Below are 15,504 nucleotides of genomic sequence, written 5' to 3' on the forward strand. Positions count from 1 at the left end.
TATCTTTATACAATGTTTTTTTTAAATATGTTCAAAGGGCTGTTGGTGTAATTGTACGTTTAAAATCAAATTTGAAAACCTATGAGTTGATCGTGTTGCTGCAGAGATTTGACCTTGAATCCCTGCCCGGCCATTATACTGTGTCATTGAATTGGGCTGGCATTGGTAACATGATACTGGGCTCCCTTTGGGCCCAGGATTTAGATAGTATCTGGACTCATTAGTAATTAAAATACGGTAGGCTGTTGGGCTCAGGTTTGGGCCTAAACTGGGCAGCCTTATGTTAATTAAACCATCAGTCCGTTAATTGAAGAAGTATAAAAGAATTGGCATTAGTTGGGTTGTTGGGATTACTTCCAAATGAGACAAGAATCCGGGTAATTGGAAAATGAACGGGTAAGTTTTGTTCATATTATGTATTGGGCTTAATATCAAATTTATTTTCTTTCTTCATTTACACTAGTAGTATGTTTATTTAAGGTAAATTACTTGCGTTTGAATGTTAAATATTGTTTGGTTTATTAATTATGCGAGTATGCTTTAGGTGGTTTAGGCTAGTCAATATAATAAAATCTGGGTGTTGTAGTGCTATGATAAAAGTCATTTAATCGCTGGAATTTTACATCTCAAGCCTAAGGCTCAAGAATGTGGAAGGTGGTTATTCTCATAAATGTCTCTATCTTAGTGTAAGGCTGGTTATTTTTGCAAATGGTTGTTCAATTAATGAGTGATTAAGGCTGCAAATTAAAATAGTTGGCGCAGTTTGATAGGTGGGAGCGAATTAACTAATTAGTGTAGGAATTTAATTGAGGTGCGCCATGCCGAACAAAAATGACAATTGCGTGACCCTCGTTTTAATTAACTTTTAACTCAACCTTAGAATTCGAGGCGTGCCATTTAGCAAAATTCCTTGACCCTCGCGAAGTTAAAACGCGTAATTGCTTTAGGCGCATACTTTAATAATATTACCTTCCTAAACTTGGGTGCACATTTATGTGACCCAACTTTAAATCTTGCAACGTTGAATAAAATGTGTTTTGGATTGTGGGTACATTGCATGTGGCGCGATCCAAAGATATGTTTTAAAAGACGTTAAATCTTCTTTAAAATGGATAAAAGTGGTTAAAAGTTAAAATCTGCACATAGGTTCAAAATGTTTTCAAATCAGATAATTAAGCCGAATATAACAGTTGAGCGACCGTGCTAGAACCACGGAACTCGGGAATGCCTAACACCTTCTCCCGGGTTAACAGAATCCCTTACCCGGATTTCTGGTTCGCGGACTGTTAAACAGAGTCAATCTTTCCTCGATTCGGGATTTAAATCGGTGACTTGGGATGCCATAAATTATCCCAAGTGGCGACTCTGAATCTCTTAATAAATAATCCTATTTCGATTGTCCTTTAATTGGAAAAACTCTCTTATATCCCTTACAGGTGTAGGTAAAAAGGAGGTGTGACAGCTCTGAAAAAACTCTCTTATATCTCTGCTGGGGATTGGAACCCGGAACTTCCGATTCAGGGATCAAGAATTTGAGTTTGTTAATGCAATTTTTATTTGGCTTTATTGTTGATATTACTGTATTTTGTGGACTTAATATGCTAAATATTGCTTTTACCGCTTTGATATGGTTGAACTGTATATATAAACTGCTACGAAACCCTCCCTCTTTCTGAGTCTTCTAAATCATGGAGAAGGGTGCACTTCGTGTGGCTTCTCTTCTATCTAGAGTCTTATCCCATTTTAGATAGAGGTTCAGACAAGTTGCAAAGCCGATGAAGCTTCTGTATTCCCGGTACGCTGCCCCCCCTCGGCTCGAGTTGTCCGCTCGGGTAAGCCAGGTCTAGAACAATAAAACTAGAATAACTCAGCCTCATGCCAGATCCCTAGTAGGAACATTTGATTGCATCATGTGCATTTGACTTAGGGGACTCAACACAGGGGTTGGGTCCGTCTAGGACAAGTGTACCCATAATCAAAGACCATACTGATGCATATTTTACATGCTACTTGTGCATTTATTTGCTTTGGGTTCGCATGCTGACCGACTTTTGAATGATGAGAGAAAAGTTGGAAAAGAAAATAGAGGTATAAGGGTTGAGTGAGTTAATCACCTGTTTTGAAAAAAACCAATGTCCAAATAGTGCTGAAACTCCGTCAAATATTTTTTGAGAAAAATGAAATGAAAAAAAAAGAGTTTTGTTTTCAAAAATAGTTTTATTTGCCCGAACTACGCCAGTTTGATTCTCACTGAATGTGGGATACGTAGGCAACCTTCATCGGGTCCAACTTTCCCTTTATGCAAGAATAGTCCAAAAACAACAAAATTTTAATTTGTGTCACAAAATAAGTCGGGTGATGCGATTCTTGTTTAAGGGCGCTGAAAGTCCCCAAAAGGGCGCCAAAAGGCTATTTTTGCAAGAACAACCACCTTGTGTCATTTTTAACGGTTAGCAGGCACAGCCTTAAAATCTTCTTCCCCGAAGTGCTGAAAGGCCATATTTGCGAAGCCGAGTTTGTTTTGAAATGATTTTTTTTTTGAAAAATGGTGTTACTTTTTCTTTTTGGGTCAAAATAATCACCTTAATAAATGTGCATGATGAGCACAAACGAAATTGAACCCTTCGCAGTCCTTAATGAGATCCCCTTAAAGCTCCACATATGGTGGAATGATCTAGGAAAAGGCAGTAGAGAAACAATGGTAAAGGTTCTAGGAGGCCTCGTCGGACTATTGAATGTCAAGCCAAGGTTAGACATAATTGAAGCTTTAATACCTTTTTGGGACACGACTCGCAATGTGTTCCGTTTCTCTGACTTTGAGCTCACACCTATATTGGAGGAAGTTGCGGGTTATGCGGGCCCTAACGGAAACCTTAGAAGTCGATATCTATTGGCACCAAGACCGGTACCCCCCATAGATTTCTTGATTTGCTGAGTATTATTCAGGATATTCAGGACAGAAATTTATCTGAAGGGTATTGCACGCTCCAGTACTTGTATCATCGATATGGTAATCCCCGAGGTTTTGAAGAGCTGAACACTGGTCTAACCCATGCCGGAAATAAAGACAAATGGGAGGCAAGGCGTGGTTTAGCTTTTATTGTATCCTTCTTGGGTGTTGTAGTTTGTCCACGAAAAGATGGTAATATAGATATAGGTCTTGTGGGAATGATTGATGTTGCAATCAAAGAAAGCCAACAACACTGTGGTTCCTCTATATTATCTAAAATATACTGAGCCTTGACTATCTGTCGGGAAGGGGGAAAGTTCTTCCAAGGCTGCAATCTGTTGCTACAATTATGGATGCAAGAACATCTCTGCCACCGGGTTGGGTATATGAATTACGGTTTGACAGGTTTGAGCTGCATTGAAGAATTCGGAAGCCGAGTGGCAGGTATTGAATTCCTCGAAGGAACTAAAGCTTGTCTTACACATTTGAGATCCTTGACTGCTGATAAAATTGAGTTGTCATTCGGATGACTTCCTGTCACCGAAGCAGTGTACACGTCAGCTGAAGTATGTTATATCCTCTAAATGGGCATCCGGAGCATCCAAACTTATGTTCCCTTCAGGGTTTTGTGCCAATTAGGAAGATTTCAAATTGTCCCCAATGATGATGATTTGAGCAAATATGCCATTTAACTGGGACCAAAAGCCGCATTTCTAGAAGGGAAAATTCACCAGATATAGAATGAATGCAGGTTTCTTGAACCTAAGACCATGGTGCGAGATTTAGCTAGAGGTGAAGTGGACCCTAAGTACATTGCCTAGTTCGGCAAAAGATTCTAGATCCCTAAGAGGCTCGCAAAGAGACCCCATGTCCAACAATTCACCGATGGGGCACATGTGCAATGGGGCTGGTTGACCAAAGAAAACGAGTACATGGCAAAAATAAGCCAGTTGAAAAGGCAAGTCATGGAGCTTCAGTTTGAAAATGGTGTTCAAGCCGCTGCAGACAAGGGAGAAAAGAAAAAATTACCTCAGGAAAATGAGGCCCTCAAAGCTTGGATCCCAGAAGATGAAAATAGCTGCCAGAAACTCGGAAAGAAGCCAGGATGATAAAAGACTCATAAGCGGTTTGAAAAAGAAAGCCCTCGAGTGTCAAGAAGACCTGGAAAAATTTGAATCTAGTCTAGCGAAAATCCGGGCAAAATGGACAAAGAAGGATGAAGAGAGAGTACGGTTTATGCAACAAATGAAGAGGAACTATGATGGGACCATCACTATCCTAAGAATAAAGATAGCCACTCTCGAGAATGAGGCAGTCAAGCAGGCTAAAGATTTCAAAGCTGATAGGGAGCACTGTTATGATCTGATGGCTCACATGGAGGAAGGAATGCAGCAGTTGCAAAATCAACACCTTCATGACTCTCAAATTTTAGGAGCCCGGAATCATCAGATAGGGCGGTTGCTTCAGGAAAAAGGCAAAACTAGAGAAAGGATCAGAAACATCGCTGACTACATAAAGTGCCAAGCGTGCTAGGACATGACTCATACCACCTTTTTCGCTGTAGTGATGACTTTCGTTCGCCAAGTTATGGGTAATTTGGAGCAACTGCAAGGGGATCTCGCATTTAGGCCTGCAGCGAGACCGGATGATGTCCCGCAGGCACCAGGAGCATTAATGTATTCTTGATTTTTCTTGAGTCTATACCTTTTAGTCGTAGTCCGTAAGTTAGTTAGTGAGTCTGTATTGTCATTATGTTGTTGGAGTCGGTTGTTTTCCTTTTGAGTCTTTTAGTTTTGAATCGTTCAAAGAATTTCCTTTTTATGAGAATAATTGAAAATCCCAAAATATTTTGCTATTCATTTTTACACTTTATTTCCCCAGAACTACACTCGGTCTGATTCATGCGGGTTTATGATACGTAGGCAATCTCCATAGGATTCGACCACAACCAAAAGAAAAAGAATAGAATGGAAAAAGAAAAAAAGTGAATAAAGGATAGGCGTAAGTAACAATAAAAGGGAAAGGTCATAAATAGGAAAAGCCGGGACGACACAAGCAACCAAAAAAATGCATGATAGAAATGACTAATTGCCTAGGTGCATTGCATTCCTATGTCCGGTTGCCTATTTGTTAAAGCTCTAATCACTAACAAGTTTTGTTGTTGATATAAGAATTCAAGCAGCATACTGGCAACCCACCCATACCAAACCAGATCCAAAGGTGAAATAATCATGTCTATCCCAGATGTAGACACCAGTGTCATCGATCCTTCGATAGAAGGGGAAGAGTTGGATGTCAATACCATGAAAGAAGAGATGTACAAATTGAAACAACAAATGGCCGAAATGTATCAGGCCTGGGATAAAGGACAACTGCCATCAGCTTACCTGGCTAACCCTACCTTCACTCCACCACCGGCTCAACCTCAAGATCATCTTGCCACCTATCTATCCCCGAGCTTTCCCATTTACCAACACTACCGGGGCATCACTTCTCATATGCCACAGTCTCCACCCCCTAAACAAATTCCATACCCTCCTCCACCAGTAACTCCCGTCTTCGTAGCACCTCCACCAGCTACACTCCACAAATCTCCTGGCGAGCCAATGTTCCAGGCCTAGGAAAACCAATACTACCCCTCAGAGCCCACTTTCAAAGCTCCAGAAACCCATTCCTATACTCCTCGCTTGACTTCCCGATAGAAGCTGATAAAGCATCCAAAAATCCCGAATAGGAAGAAATGTTCAGAAAAGTTAAAAGCTTAGAGCAATCATTCAGGGACATGCGGGGATTGAGATGTCAAGTAAGTGTGGCCTATAAGGACCTATGTCTGTTTCTGAATGTGCAATTGCCAGCAGTTTTCAAGATGCCCAAGTTTGATCTATAAAATGGGCACGGTGATCCAGTAGCCCACTTGAGAGGTTTTTGCATCAAGATGAGGGGAGCACGAGGAAAAGATGAATTGTTAATGGCTTACTTCAGTCAGAGTTTGAGTGGATCAACATTGGAATGACATACCCGCCAAGATCACGGAAGATGGTACACCTGAGACGATCTAGCACAAGCGTTCGCTTGTCACTTCCAGTACAATCTTAGATCATTCCAGATCGACTGTCCTTGACTAAACTAGAGAAAAAACACATCGAAAGTTTCAGAGAATATGGTTTCCGATGGATGGAGCAAGCAACAAGAGTAGACCTCCCGATGAAGGAAAGTGAGATGGTGGATTACTTCCTACAGGATTTAGAACCTACCTACTATGGCCATCTGGTCTCAGCTATGGGGAAGTCATTCAACGAATTGGTGAACATGGGGGGCATGGTAGAAGAAGGCCTCAAATCAAATAAAATTATGAGCTATTCGGCTATCAAAGCAACTACTCAGGCTATTCAGGGCGGCATAGGATGGATTGGGAAAAAGAAGAGAGAGGACGCGACAATGGTTGATTCAAGAACTTTGTCCGGACCTAGAGGCTCACCTTAACACTATAATCAACCTCGATCCCACCAACAAACTTACCACCATAATCCACCACAACACTATTATCCCCCACCAGAACCTCATTTTTTCGTCCATCATGCACAAGCATACAACAAACCTCCCTCCCACACGCAATGGCGTGCTCCCGTTCCACAAAATACTTAACCACATCCACGAGCCTACCAAAACACTCCCGAACCAAGTTTCCGGCCTAGTCAAGCATTCAAGGGTGAAAGGTTGCAGAAAAAGAAAACCTTTACTCCATTGGGAGAATCATACACTAGTCTGTTCTTCAGGCTAAAACAACTGGATATGCTAAGGCCGATACAGTCCAAACTGCCAAATCCTCCTCCAAAAAATCTTGACTATATTATCAACTGTGAGTATTGTTCTGGTACTCCAGGTCATGACACAGAGAAGTGCTGGCACTTAAAAAGTGCGATACAGGATCTCATTGATACCAATAGAATTGAAGTTCAAGCTCCCGTAGAACCAAATATTAACAGGAATCCTATGCCAGCCCACTAGAAGGCAAATATGATTGAAATAATGCGTGAGGAGGGAGAGCCCAAGAAGCCATCACACACCGTCATGATGATTTGGTCTAGTGGAGTCAAAACAGTTGAACAATCAATGGGTGAGAAGTCGGTGCTCAAACCGAGCAAAAAGAGTGTTGAGCCATCTATGGAAGTTAAGAAGGGATCTTCAAGCAAGGTTGCAACAAAACAGGTAGGGGTGAAGGTAATCGTACCAGGAGCGGCCAGCAAACCCATCATAATCGTGGAAGGTGCCCGCGCAGATCGGGTTATTATCAAGCTGGTAACCCAGTTACCAATAATCAACGGCAAGGCTATTCCATGGAATTATGAACGAGTAATAGTTATGTACAAAGGGAAGGAGGTCAAAGAAGAAGTCTGTGAAGCCCAGGGTTTGACTCGCTCGGTAAGGTGTTTTACTCCCGAGGAGTTAAGAAGAACAAAATATAATCCGGCGCTAGTGAAAAAGGCCGTAACTGAGGGAGAAGTAGAAGAATTCTCGAGGAAGATGAAGCTACAGGACTACTCTATCGTGGAACAATTAAGAAAGACGCCTGCTCAAATTTTTCTATTGTCATTACTAATCCACTCAGATGAGCACCGTCAAGCTTTAATGAAAATTTTGAATGAAGCGCACGTTTAGGATAAGATCTTCGTGAATCATTTTGAGGAAATAGCCAACAAAATCTTCGAAGCAAATAGAGTCACATTTTCCGATGATGAATTGCCTGTAGAGGGTACTGAGCATAATAGAGCCCTTTACCTTACGGTGAAATATGAGAACTCTATGGTAACCCGGGTACTGGTTGACAACGGGTCAAGTGCAAATATCTGTCTTCTCTCCATTCTAAGCAAGTAGAAAATAGAAGATGAGAGGATCCATAAGAACAGTATTTGTGTGTGGGGATTTGACGGCGGAGGTAAAGATTCAGTTGGGGACATAGTGTTGGGGTTGATGATAGGGCCAGTTGAGTTCACAATGGAGTTTTAGGTGCTGGATATAGTTGTTTCATATAATTTGCTGTTAGGATGATCCTGGATTCATGCCGCCAAGGCAGTGCCATCTACTTTGCATCAGATGGTTAAATTTGAATAGGACAGACAGGAAATTGTGGTGCACGGTGAGGATAATATTTGTGCCCAAAGGGATGCCATCATACCTTTCATCGAAGTTGAAAATGACAAAATGCCATGGGTATATCAAGTCTTTGATACAGTATCAGTTGAAAAGATCCCAATAGGGAAAAGCATTCCAGTTCCTAAAGTAACAGCCACGTCAGTCATTGTGGCTTCTGAGATGTTGAAGAATGGCTTCGTACCTGGCAAGGGTTTGGGTTCTTCATTGCAGGGCATTGTACACCCAGTATCTCTGCCCAAAAACTTGGATACCTTTGGTCTGCGGTTTAAGCCTATAGCTGCAGATGTAAGAAGAGCCAGAAAGTTGAGGCAAAGGGCGTGGGTCCTCCCAAAGCCCATCCCGCAGCTGTCCAGATCATTTGTTAGGCCCAGTGCCAGAAAGCGCCCGACAGCAACGGTTCCCGGTTCATTGATTGATGTTGATGGTGATTTGGATAAGGGGTTCGAGAGGTTTTTCATTGATGTTAACATGGTGAAAACCGGAGAAGGATAAAGTCAAGCGGATGTGCAATTCGTTGGGCCAAATGCAAAGATCAGTAATTGGGAAGCTACTTCTCTTCCTATTCGGAAGGAACATTGGTAGTGGGCTTTGATTTTTCTTTCAGTTTATATGGGTTATTCCAGGGTTGTAATCCAGATTATTATCTTTCAGTCTGTTTGAGTGTGCAACCCTTGTTATCTTTTATCATTCAATGAAATGCAATTTCCTTTTCTTCGTCATTCCTGATAGTTTCCTTTTTGTTTTTCTTTTCTTTTCTGTACAGTTCTTTTTACGCTGGTTCTAATGACATGGCATGCATGGGGAATCCTCAGCCCAGTCTTAAAAATCAATCTGATTCTGAAAAAATAGTTCAAGAAGTAGATTGTGATTACGAATCAGAATATGATGAGGATGAATCCTTCAAAGAGATTAGTAAGGAGTTAATTCACTTCAAAGAAAAACCCAAACCCAACCTGAATGATACAGAATCCGTCAATTTAAGGGACACAGATAATATCAGAGAGACTAAAATAAGTGTCCATCTCGAGCTGAAGATCCGGGAAGAGTTAATTAAAGCACTCATCGAATACAAAGATATTTTTGCGTGGTCATATGACAACATGCCGGGTTTTAGCACTGATCTAGTGGTCCACAAATTGCCCACTGATCCAACGTTCCCTCCCGTCAAGCAAAAATTGAGAAAGTGCAAGACTGATATAAGTGTGAAGATTAAGGAAGAAATCACCAAGCAGTTGGACGCAAAGGTCATTCGGGTCACATGATATCCCATTTGGTTAGCTAATGTTGTGCCTGTGCCAAAGAAGGACAGCAAGATCATAGTATGCGTCGATTACCGCAATCTTAACAAAACAAGTCTGAAGGATAACTTCCCACTACCCAATATCCATATTTTGATCGATAATTGTGCCAAGCGTGAGATTGGATCTTTTGTGGATTGCTATGCCGACTAACATCAGATTCTAATGGATGAAGAAGATGTAGAAAAGATGGCATTCATCACACAATAAGGAACTTATTGCTACCGGATAATGCCATTTGGTTTGAAGAACTCCGGGGCAACTTATATGAGTGCGATGACTACTGTGTTTCATGATATGATACACAAGGAGATTGAGGTATACGTGGATGATGTGATCATAAAATCAAAGCATCAGGCCGACCACGTTGGGGATTTGAGGAAATTCTTCCAGAGGCTTCACAGGTACAACCTCAAGCTTAACCCTACCAAGTGTGCATTTGGTGTTCCATCCGAAAAGCTGTTGGGATTCATAGTCAGCCGGCGAGGCATCGAGTTGGACCATCAAAGATCAAAGCCATCCAAGAATTGCCACCCCCGAGGAATAAGACTGAAGTGATGAGTCTGTTAGGGAGGTTGAACTATATCAGCAGGTTTATTGCTCAGTTCACGACAACTTGTGAGCCTATTTTCAAGTTGCTGAAGAAGGATGATGCGGTCAAGTGGACTGATGAGTGTCAAGAAGCATTTGATAAGATAAAAGGATACTTGTCAAACCCACTTGTGCTGGTTCCGCCAGAACCAAGGAGACCTTTGATTCTTTACTTGACAGTCCTGGAAAATTCATTTGGTTGTGTACTGGGTAGCATGACATCATCAGCAGAAAGGAACAGGACATCTACTATCTTAGCAAGAAGTTCACGGCTTATGAGGTTAAGTACACTCATTTGGAAAGGACATGTTGCGCCCTAACTTGGGTGGCTCAGAAATTGAAACATTATTTGTCATCCTACACTACTTACCTCATTTCGCGCTTGGATCAATTGAAGTATATCTTTCAAAAGCCTATGCCGACAGGAAGACTTGCGAAGTGGCAGATTTTGCTCACAGAGTTTGACATCATCTATGTGACTCGGACTGCGATGAAAACCCAAGCATTGGCCGATTATTTGGCCGAGAACCTGGTCGATGATGAGTACCGGCCATTAAAAATTTATTTTCCCGATGAAGAGGTGATGCATATCGATGAACTGAAGCAGATCGAGAAACCATGTTGGAAACTTTTCTTTGATGGGGCGGTCAACATGAAAGGAGTTGGAATATGGGCTGTGCTTATTTCTGAAACAGGACATCACTATCCTGTTACGGCTCAGCTTCGGTTTTATTGCACCAACAATATGGCTGAGTACGAGGCATGCATTTTGGGTTTAAGGATAGCTGCAGACATGGATGTACAGGAAGTCTTGGTCTTGGGAGACTCAGATCTTCTGGTACATCAAATTCAAGGAGAATGGGAAACACGAGATGTGAAGCTCATACCGTACCGACAATGTTTGCATGATATTTGTCAATGGTTTAGATCAGTGGAGTTCAGGCATATTCCAAGGGTCCATAATAAGGTTGCCGATGCTTTGGCTACCCTGGCATCAATGTTACAACATTCGGACAAAGCTTATGTCGATTTGCGCTGGTAAAAGTCCGAGACCAGCATGCTTACTGTAACATAATAGAAGAAGAACTTGATGGCGAACCATGGTTCCACGATATCAAGGAGTACATCAAAATGCGGATATATCTAGTGCAAGCCCCAGGGGATCAAAAGAGAACAATTCGATGGTTGGCAAGTGGGTTTTTCTTAAGTGGAGGAGTTTTGTATAAAAGAACTCCAGACCTTGGATTGTTAAGATGCATAGATGCTAGACAAGCTAAAGCTGTCATGTCCGAAGTACATTTGGGAGTCAGCGGACCACGTATAAGCGGATATGTGCTGGCAAAGAAAATTATCCGAGCAGGTTATTATTGGCTCACCATGGAGAGAGATTGTATCAGTTTTGTGCGCAAATGTCATTAGTGCCAATTACATGGAGATTTAATTCATTCTCTGCCATCCGAGTTGCACACAATGTCCGCACCATGGCCCTTTGTTGCTTGGGGTATGGATGTCATTGGACCAATTGAGCCAGCAGAATCCAATGGGCACAGATTCATTCTAGTAGCCATTGATTATTTCACCAAGTGGGTTGAGGCCAAAACTTTCAAATCGGTGACCAAGCAAGGAGTGGTCGATTTTGTTCACTCAAATATCATCTGTCGATTCGGAATCCCAAAAGTGATCATCACGGATAATGGTGCTAATCTTAACAATAATTTGATGAAAGAGGTATGTCAACAGTTTAAGATTACATATCGCAATTCTACCCCATATCGTCCCAAGGCGAATGGAGTAGTCGAGGCAGCCAAAAAAAACATAAAGAAGATATTTCGGAAAATTGTAGAAGGTTCGAGACAATGGCACGAAAAATTACCATTTGCTTTGTTGGGTTATCGCACTACTATCCGTACTTCAGTAGGTGCAACTCCTTATTTGTTGGTATATGGCACTAAAGTAGTAATACCTGCAGAAGTTGAAATCCCGTCCCTTCGGATTGTCGCTAAGGCTGAGATTGATGATGATGAGTGGGTCAAAACCCATTTGGAGCAGTTGAACTTGATTGATGAAAAAAGATTGGCAACAGTGTGTCATGGCTAGTTATATCAAAATAGAATGGCAAGAGCATACAACAAAAAGGTGTGTCCCCAAAAGTTTGAATTGGGTCAGCAAGTGCTGAAATGTATCCTTCCACATCAGGCTGAAGCAAAAGGCAAGTTTGCCCCGAATTGGCAAGGGCCACTCATTGTAACCAGAGTATTATCCAATGGTGCTTTATGTTTAACAGATATCAAAGGAAAATGCATAGACATGGCTATAAATTCTGATGCAATCAAGAGATATTATGTATGAGTTCTTTGGTATAATTGTTGATTGTTTGTATTTGGCATTATTCGAAGATTGAAATGACGAAGGCAATTTGTTCTGCTATCTAAACACTTTACCCTTTGTTCCCCCTTTTGAGCCTTATTTATTTCTTTCATACCCCTCTTTTGGAATCAATAACCAAAAAGAGAGAAAATAAAGAAAAGAAAATAAGCGAAAAGAGAAAGTACAAGAAAACAAAGAAATTCGGGTGTGAACTATGTTTGACTTGATTCCTGTTAAGGATACGTAGGTAGCCTCATGGCTCGGTCATATCAAAATAAAAATTGAAAAAATCTCCAAGCAAGAAACTGGAGAAGAAGTTGTGATTGTGGTAAGAGATCAGATTCCAAAAGTTGTAATTTTAACCCATTTAAGTCGCTTTGAGTTTTTTTTGATACCCTTTTCTTTCCAAACATATCCAAGAACCCACATGGATGTCCAAAGAAAGACCTCCTTATCAGTCTTCGAGAGATGCCAAATCAAGCAAGTAAAGAGAATTCATATTAGGGGAAAAACTCCGGTTTAAGGAAGAGAAATCAAAAAATGAGAGAGTCTTATTGGTGAAAACCGTCATGGGCACCATGAGGCGACGAAAGCTGAGAGAAAGTAAAAATGAGAGAGTCTTATCGGTGAAAACCTTCATAGGCAACATAAGGCGACAAGGAATTGAAGAATAAACAAATGAGAGAGTTTTGTCGGTAATAACCCTTTCAGGGCACTGCAAGTTGAACAAGGTCCGTAAGTTGGCAGAAAGTAAAAATTGGGTTGTGGAAATTTTGGAGCACAAAGTAAAAAAATTGGAAAGGAGGTTGGTTAAATAGACTGGGCTGATTAATCCAAAATGCATACCATGATTATTGGTGCCAGTGACTCCACTCAGATAAGTTTCTTTTCCTATCTCCAACAGTCATCCAAATTTGAATTTTCTTCTTTATTCTTAATTCTCAAAATCGTTGCATTTCATTGCTATTAATTTTACTCCTCTAAAGCTCTTCCAAGGTTAGCCTTATTTCAACAAATAAGAAAGAATGTCAAAGTGTACTACCAAATTCAAAATTACACTAAGCAAAATGCGGCTAGGACAAGCTAGAGATAGTCTGATGAAAAATGGGACATAGAGTGTGATCAAAGGTTAAATCGGTGGAATGGTTCAGTAATGTCATGGGAGATGCATGGTTTTGAATAAAAGGGTCAAAAGTGAAAAACAACAGTTGGGGATCCTGTGGTTGAGGATCAGTCGGGAGGTCAAAACAATTCTCGACAAGTTCAAGGCAGTCGGTCGAAGCAAAGCATGGCAAAGAGAAAACCATCCCCAGCAAGAATTCCACAACTAACCACCACGTTTTAAACTGGCAAGAATTTCTTTTATTTGAAATAGGGGCAAAAATGACATTTGTTTCAGGAAGCCCTCCGTAAGGAAAGCAAGTACCAAGCAGGTTTGATCACAAAATTCTCAGGACCCTTCTGAAAAATGGGACCTAGGCTAAAATCCAAAACAATCATAAGGAGTAGATATAGCATAAATATACACCAAAGGAATATAAGTTGGCTTCAAAGTTTGCATAGGCATTTTCAGGACCCGCTTGAATAATGGGACGTAACTTTAAGAATTCCATTAGACAAGTAAGATCTGTTATAAAAGAGTATAATTTAGCTATAAAAACGTCATTCATAAGATAGGCCCTAATTTGAATTTCAGGAGCCTCTTGGATAATGGGATGAAGTTTTAAGACCATGTGATATAACAAGTTTCATTAAATCATGACTTTTTTAAAAAAATATAGAGTAGCTTTGAAATTGGCATTTCATTAGAGATTTTCAGGACCCTACTGGATAATGGGATATAGCTTGCAGAGTGTTAGAGATATTTGGTAAAAGGATTCAATTAACACTCACAGATGCGCCCGGTTACCAAACTGGGGCAGAAAATTTTCTTTTGTTTTATCTATTTTGCTGAAGTCAGATGCCCGTCTGAAGAATAGGGAAGAACAACACTAATATTAAAGATAAAAAGTAGAGCATGACAAAGTAATCAGGGGCCCACCTGGAGAGCAAGGGAAAACAAATCAAGTTTCAAGGAAGATTGGCACAAGTATTGGTAATAAGGGACCCACCTGGAGGAACGAGGGAGAACAAGTCAAAGAAAAGCAGCTTCAAGAAGAAGATGGACCAAGTTTCATAAATCAGGCATCCACCTGGAGAACAAGGGAAGACAATTGAAATATCAGCAATCAGGCGTCCACCTGGAGAACAAGGAAAGACGGTTGAAATATCAGCAATTAGGCATCCACATGGACAATAAGGAACAACAGTTAAAGTATCAGCAATCAGGAGCCCACCTGGAGAATAAGGGAAAACAAATCAAGTTTCGAGGAAGACTGACACAAGTATTGGTAATCAGGCACCCACCTGGAGGAACAAGGGAGAACAAGCCAAAGGAAAAGCAGTTAAAAAATTCAGCAATCAGACATCCACCTGGAGAACAAGGAGAAACTGTTCATATCAAGTAATCAGGCGTCCACCTGGAGAACAAGGAAAAGCAGTTGAAGATTCAAGCAACCAGGAGCCCGCCTGGAGAACAGAGATAGGCAACAATGGTCAAAGGAAGACGTTTAAAGGTTCAGCAACGAGGTGCCCGCCTGGAGGATAGGGAAAGTATCTCAAAAATACAATTCAAGTCAGCAACAAAGGAACTTCTGAAGAAAATACAAGTCAACAAGGTAACAACAACCACAAGATCAAGTTTGAAACTAAATCTTTGTAAAGCATAAATTATAGCTTAGTCTAGCTTCTTTATTTTGTCATGGTGTAATAAGGAGGTCAGTAAGCAGTATCAGCAGCAGCACCAGTAACAGTGAAACCACAGCTTCATGGTAGTCCCAGCTGCCACAACTTTCCGAGCTACATTGACCTGATTCCTTTATAGCCAAGGATATGTAGGAAACCTCTGAAGCAGAGGTTCGATCAAATCTTTCAAAAATGCTTCCCACGAAGTATTCAAACGGGCAAAAATCGCTATCCCCCACTTTCTCTTTGCACGAAAACTACTCGTGTTTCCGGGCAAAGAGGGGCAGCTGTGAGCACGTGATTTTTGCCTCATACGAATTACTCCAAAAGAATTCCCAAATTAGGTATTTTCTTTAATTA

The sequence above is a fragment of the Nicotiana tabacum genome, chromosome 8 (genome assembly GCF_000715075.1).
Source record: "Nicotiana tabacum cultivar K326 chromosome 8, ASM71507v2, whole genome shotgun sequence".
Classification (NCBI taxonomy): Eukaryota; Viridiplantae; Streptophyta; class Magnoliopsida; order Solanales; family Solanaceae; genus Nicotiana; species Nicotiana tabacum.